Source organism: Garra rufa, chromosome 24, assembly GCF_049309525.1.
Source record: "Garra rufa chromosome 24, GarRuf1.0, whole genome shotgun sequence".
Lineage (NCBI taxonomy): Eukaryota > Metazoa > Chordata > Actinopteri > Cypriniformes > Cyprinidae > Garra > Garra rufa.
In genome coordinates, this window is record NC_133384.1 from 12,315,601 (window position 1) to 12,321,618 (window position 6,018).

Genomic DNA, 6,018 nt, shown 5'->3' on the forward strand with positions numbered 1-6,018 from the left:
TGTATTTGATATTGTACAAGTGTACTCATATAATATTCCATGATTTTTCACTTGTACTTGTGTCATTGGCCATTGCCTCAACTCTCATGTTAATTGTGTCCATTGTAAGTAGTCAGAGTGTTTATACCAATCCAGTTTATATTAAGTCCATCATATTCTCTCTATATTAACCTTTACAAATTTTCACTGCCTCTTCCTGTTCTAACAGTACATGATATCTGCCCACACCTCAGAGTCTGCCTTTCTTTCTATGTTGATTTTTATTTAACACATCTGTCTAAGAAGCACAAGTCTGGAAATGCTAGTTTATCTTGTCACAAATCAGATCATTAGTAAATTTGGCCAAATCAGATTGCTTAAAGCTGTCCTTACCAAGAGCAAGAACAACAATAAGAACTATTTTAGCATCCACACCAACGGACGATAGCGTTCTGTTTACTGTTATACACGCTACAGTCATCTGCCATCTGTTGTCAATGTTTTTGTTGTTCATCATGTGATAAATTCTCTTTCTTCCTGTCTTGCAGGATTTCTCACAGACTACTGATATATATACATATAGTGATAGTGACAGGAGTGTCCACAGTAGAGATGAGGGTGTTGCCTGTAGAGGAGAAAGTCAAATAATAATAAAATTATAATTGTTATTAACCAGTAATTTGTCTTGCATTTAGTCACAATAGAAGCAAACAACGATTACAGGACAGATATATTTTAAAGGTAATAATTGTAAAATATTGAAATATTGTTCTAATCATTGTTTGCCTATTAGTTTGTTAAACAGAAGCATTGAATATTATTTGGCATCTTAACGTTTTCTGCAAACAAATTCTCTTTTTATTTTTGACTATTAGACAATCTTTTTAAGGGGTTTTCTATTGCCTATTTCTTAATTACCTCTATGCAAATGCATTTCAAATACAATCAACTGCTTGTTTTGTCTTTTTTTTTTTCCCGTAATGGCACAAACTGGAGAGAGAGAATGCTGTTCTGGGCACTTTTTATCTGTGAAAAGTTTGATATGTCAATAAACATTGGGAAATGACTACAAAATGTGTGATTCATTATTTTTTATTATTCTTATAGTTCATCTGGCAGGTCTAAGAATTGCAATTTTGTAAGGTCCATTTCCAGGAAACAGAAGTGATTAATTGTTTACCCTTAATACACTGTAAATGTTACAGAAGCACAATTAAACAGTAGAAAAAAGCTTCATGTTTAATCATTAGAGGTGCATGTTTTTTGTTTTGAAAGCAAATGAAACATTTTGAATTATTGTTCACAGCAATTTATATCAAAGTTTTGAGTTTAAATATTGTACATAAATTTATATTAGTGTGAACATAATTTACTATGGGAACCATTATGCCCTTATTTTAAAAAATAAAATAAAATAATCCTGGTAATCAATAAATCTATTGCTGCATCAAGTTAACCAAACTATCCAATCTGTTGTTCCAGTTTTATGTTGAGTGGGGACAAATAAATATTGAACTGATTATCTGTATTTGCCACAAGAACCCGGAAGATCATGTCATAAATGACCATATTTGGACCAGCAAACGAGACGACTCTGTTCAATTTGGTTGCCATTTGGAACTCGCTGTGATTGGACTATCTTTTAATCCAAATGAAAAACAACGCTTAATGTTACAAAGTCCGTGTTGCTCTTATTACATCAGTAATACCTTCAGTTAACAACGAAGTGTTGCTATGTTGTGAGAACTTCCTAATTTACCGAGATCGTAACCCTAACCCTAAGCAGATCTTAATTAAACTACAAATAACAGCGCCATTTTTTTCGTGTTCTATAGATAGAATGGCAGAGGTTCGTGGGTAATGTAGTTTAAAATGTTTATTATTAAAATAGTGGAAAATGCAATCTTTTTTGAACAAAGGTTTATCTAAACAAGTACACTGTGCAAATATCTATGACATATTTAAGAGGCATGCTGAAATTTGGTTTTTTACTAAGATCATTTTTTAAAACACCTTTATACCACCTTTCCATGAATGTTTGAAAACTGTGTCCAACAATATGTAATTAACATAGCATAAGTAGTTGTCCTGCCAATTTTCTCTTTGACATTATAATCAGACACTGATTTACAGCCATTTGAAATGTTCATTTTTTTGCTCTTCCATGGGACTCTACTGGGCCCCTGGGGATTGAAGGGCAGTCAAAACACACAAATCTATTCTCATCATGGACAACACACTGTGCTGAGTCACATTTTTTAGATTGTCTTTTCAAAAATTTGCCAATATGTAAGTTGAAAGTCATAGTTTTCTTAGAATAAGAATAGACATTTCCTAATTGAATTGTGTCCATTTATTTCATTAGATCAGGAGCAAGAATTGAGTGATGACAGGAAATGAAGACACCAGTTTAAACAATCAATACATATTGTGACACTTCTTTGTACTATCACACAATGTCAGTGTGTCATTCAGTAAGACAAGGTACAGACCGTGTGGTTTATGCAAAAGCTATACAATTCATGCAATGCAAAGGATCATAATATAAAAGACATCATTTGTATCTTTGTCAAATATTCCTCATCTTTGTCCATCTTTGCAAAACATCAGTAATGTGCATGCTCATCTTATTTATTATACAGTACAGGATTGATGTTGATCTTTCCCTGGTCCATCACCCTCAGCTGTGCATAAAGTGCCTGTAGCAATATACTGTAGTCCATGCAGTCTCTTCTAATGAATCTTTCAGCCTTCCCTTCATGTATTGAATGTCATTAATATGACCAAATGTCGCATCTTGATTAAAACACTCATGGTAATTATGTGTATTGTTTACACAATTAAATGGTGTATTTACCAAACATTCCTAATAAAGAATATTTACCATACTTTATTATCCAATACTTTGTGCTACATCATAAAGACAGCTAAAGTAGCCTATTAAGACAAATGATATTCAAGAGAAATAAAAATGGGTTATGTTAAAACCATATTATTTTAACCAGATGAAGCCTCCCAAATGCATGCATGGTTAAATGTCTTGAGCATCATAGAATCACATTCAGTTTCCTGCTCATCATCAGAGCTCTCTTGGTTTTCTTCCTCTTGCTTGCTTATCCATATCCCTATCTTAATAATCTCCTTCCATGTCATGAACAATTTGAAGTTGTTATCCAGCACACTACAGTACAACTGACGGACAAAAGACATGTGACCAATTTAAATCATATCACTTTATTGTCACAATACCATGATCACAAGTGTACAGGTGGTGACATTTTTTTGTGAAAACTGCAGCATGAAAGTATAGACAACAAATGCTCAATGCAGGCAACACACACATATAAGGGACTCAATACAGGTAGAGAACAATAAGGTAAATAGTATGCTATACAGAGAGCATGAAATTAAAACAATAATCACAGTACGCATACCTTTGCAGTGCAGTGTGGAATGAATCAGTTCAAACAGAATGTCATGGTGCAGAATAATAGCGAGTTAGAGTCCAGACAGTGCAACTGATAGAGAGCAGTGCATATGAGCTTGATGTGCTGTGTATTGTTTCTGGTATAAGTTCAGTGCAGTCTAATTGCCTGTGGAAAAATGTGTCTGCTGGTGCAGGATCTGCAATAACTTCTGCCTGATGGTAACGATGAGAAAAATCCATGGCTCTGGTGGCTGGAGTCTCTGATGGTCCTCTATGCTTTCCTCACACACCAACTGATGTAAATATCCTGGAGGGACATAACATGTATTTAGGGTGTTGTAAATTAATAAACAATATATATCTTTATTTTTAATTGTTGCATTGGACTTACCATTGATTCTTGTTGGAGATATGAGCCAAATGGATCCCTTCACAACTATTTTGCAGTTGTCATTTGTGAAGTTTACTTTTACGGGCCGTAACATCTGAGCTGTCACAGTAGAATTGTTCAGGAATGCAGTCCTCATCGCAGTTTACTGGCGGTTTCAGGCTGCAATGCTGCATCTGGTGGCCATTGAATTGATATGGTCAACTGGCTTCACCCTCCTTCAAACAAACAAAACAATAAGTCAACAATAATTCCAGAGAAATAGTGTTGATGAATAGGTGCAGGTGTCAGTACTCACCATATTTGGCCAATCCTGCCCAAATTCCAGAGATGATAGCACAGTTGATTTGCCAATTCTAGGAGCTATAAAAAAAAAAAAAAAAAGTGCATGTGAAAAATGGTAACGGCTGTCTTTTGAGAGATTAACATCCATTGCTATACCCCATATAACCCTAACCCCAACCCGTATAACTACATTGCTTGAATACATACATACCAGTAGAAATGTGCAAATTTTCAGCTCTGTGTTTGGGCACAAGAAGACCATGTTCATTCCTCATTCATCAGGACTGGCTTGCCGGGACTGATTTTCTTTGCTTTTTTTGGTCTTCATCTTTAAAACAATACAATATTTATTGACCCAATTTTTAATTATTATTGTTGTTTAAACATATAAATTAAGCAGTTATAATTATATACTTCAAACTCAAGTTCCCGGGCAACTCTAGCAGTCTCCTGAGTTCATCTGTATACATTTCTATTCAGAGTCTGAGAAAAGGCCATCATGCAAACTCTAAGCTTCTATTTTTCAACAGAGCACAAACTAATGTGTTAAGTGAGGGAGTAAAGAAATAAGATGAAGAGAAATAGGCAGAATTGTGTAAGTTTAACAGAATGAGAAGCAAGCAGCATTAGAAAAAATTTTTTATTTAACAGCAAACTAAAATGAATTATTTTAAATATGATTACCTGCTGATGGTTTTGTTGTAAGCAGTTTAAACGCCTCTTCACACCAAGGATGAGTCCACACCGCAGCTATTTGACATAAAATGACAGAAACAATATGGTTGGAATCTCTTTCAGAATTTTTTTTTCCAGATGTTGAACAATGAAAACATTGACAGCCAATCAAAATCCACCACACAAATAGCCTGAGCATTTAAATGCAGACAACATAACTGCAGCATACGCTTATGATAAAAAGAATGTTATTTTCTGTTAGTGTGAAATATAAACAATTAAAATAGTCATTATAATTCTTGCTCTTGGTGTGAACAGCTTTAAGTGATCTGATTTGGCCAAATTAACTGAAGGTCTGATTTCTCACATGACTAGTTAGAGATGGGAGTGAGTGTTGACTAGAGGAGAAATAAAAAAAATAATCAGTAGACATGCAAGGCTTGGTAAATTGTATGAATTATTAATACTTCGACATGACACTTTGTTGGTTGTTGTTTCTGATGGGGCTGTAGGGTATGTACAGATGCTGTGCAAAATGTAACTGCAGTACAGTTCAGTCCAGGTGCTCAGACCAACATTGACATACCATTGGAATGTTTGCCTTTGCTTTTGGTCTTTTCCAGAAATGCACAACATGGCCCAATTCAAATCCAATGACAGGCCTTCCTTTGGTCTTCCCTTTACCCTGAAACAAAGAGAAATACACACATGTTGAGACAATGTGCTAAACAAAATCTGTGACCAAAATATTTGAGAGGAAGGACTGTAAGGAAAGGTATTATTAACACTAACAATAAGGATGCGTTGATTAAAGCAAATCAGTTATAGCTAAATGTCTACAACATTACTGTGAAAGATTGAATCATAGAAGGACTTTTCAGCCTGTTTCACAGCTTCTTCAAGATCAGCATTGGGAGCTTTGAGTTCAAGTTCCCTGTTAATTCTAGCAGCTTTCTAACAGAATTGGTCAAAATTATGACATTTTAAAAATGTCATGATGAACCACAGAAAGAGAGAGAGAGAGCAAAACTATATGTAAATTAATTATGAATTACAGTTCATACAGTGATGGCTTTTACCAGAGATGGCTTCTTAGCTGCTGGAGAAGGTGATCTGACATAACTGCAAGACAGAAACAAATACTGAATTACAATTACTTCACAAAAAAACATTTAAAAGTGTGGTAGGCATTGTGGTTACTGCGCTTTACAAATAGTACACCGTAAAATCAAAGTTACTATGGTAAAGCTACAGTTACAGTGGT

At 34.6% G+C, this 6,018-nt stretch overlaps 1 long non-coding RNA gene across 1 annotated transcript; it reads right to left on the reverse strand.

Annotated features, from left to right (window-relative positions):
- Window positions 1-3,603: 3,603 nt before the first annotated feature.
- Window positions 3,604-5,813, reverse strand: LOC141299973 (uncharacterized). Its single transcript, XR_012341893.1, has 6 exons — window positions 5,341-5,813; window positions 4,764-4,829; window positions 4,291-4,407; window positions 4,093-4,157; window positions 3,798-4,012; window positions 3,604-3,713 (listed from the first exon to the last, which is right to left on the reverse strand). It is a non-coding gene; the product is annotated as an uncharacterized lncRNA (long non-coding RNA).
- Between the last annotated feature and the right edge of the window lie 205 nt (window positions 5,814-6,018).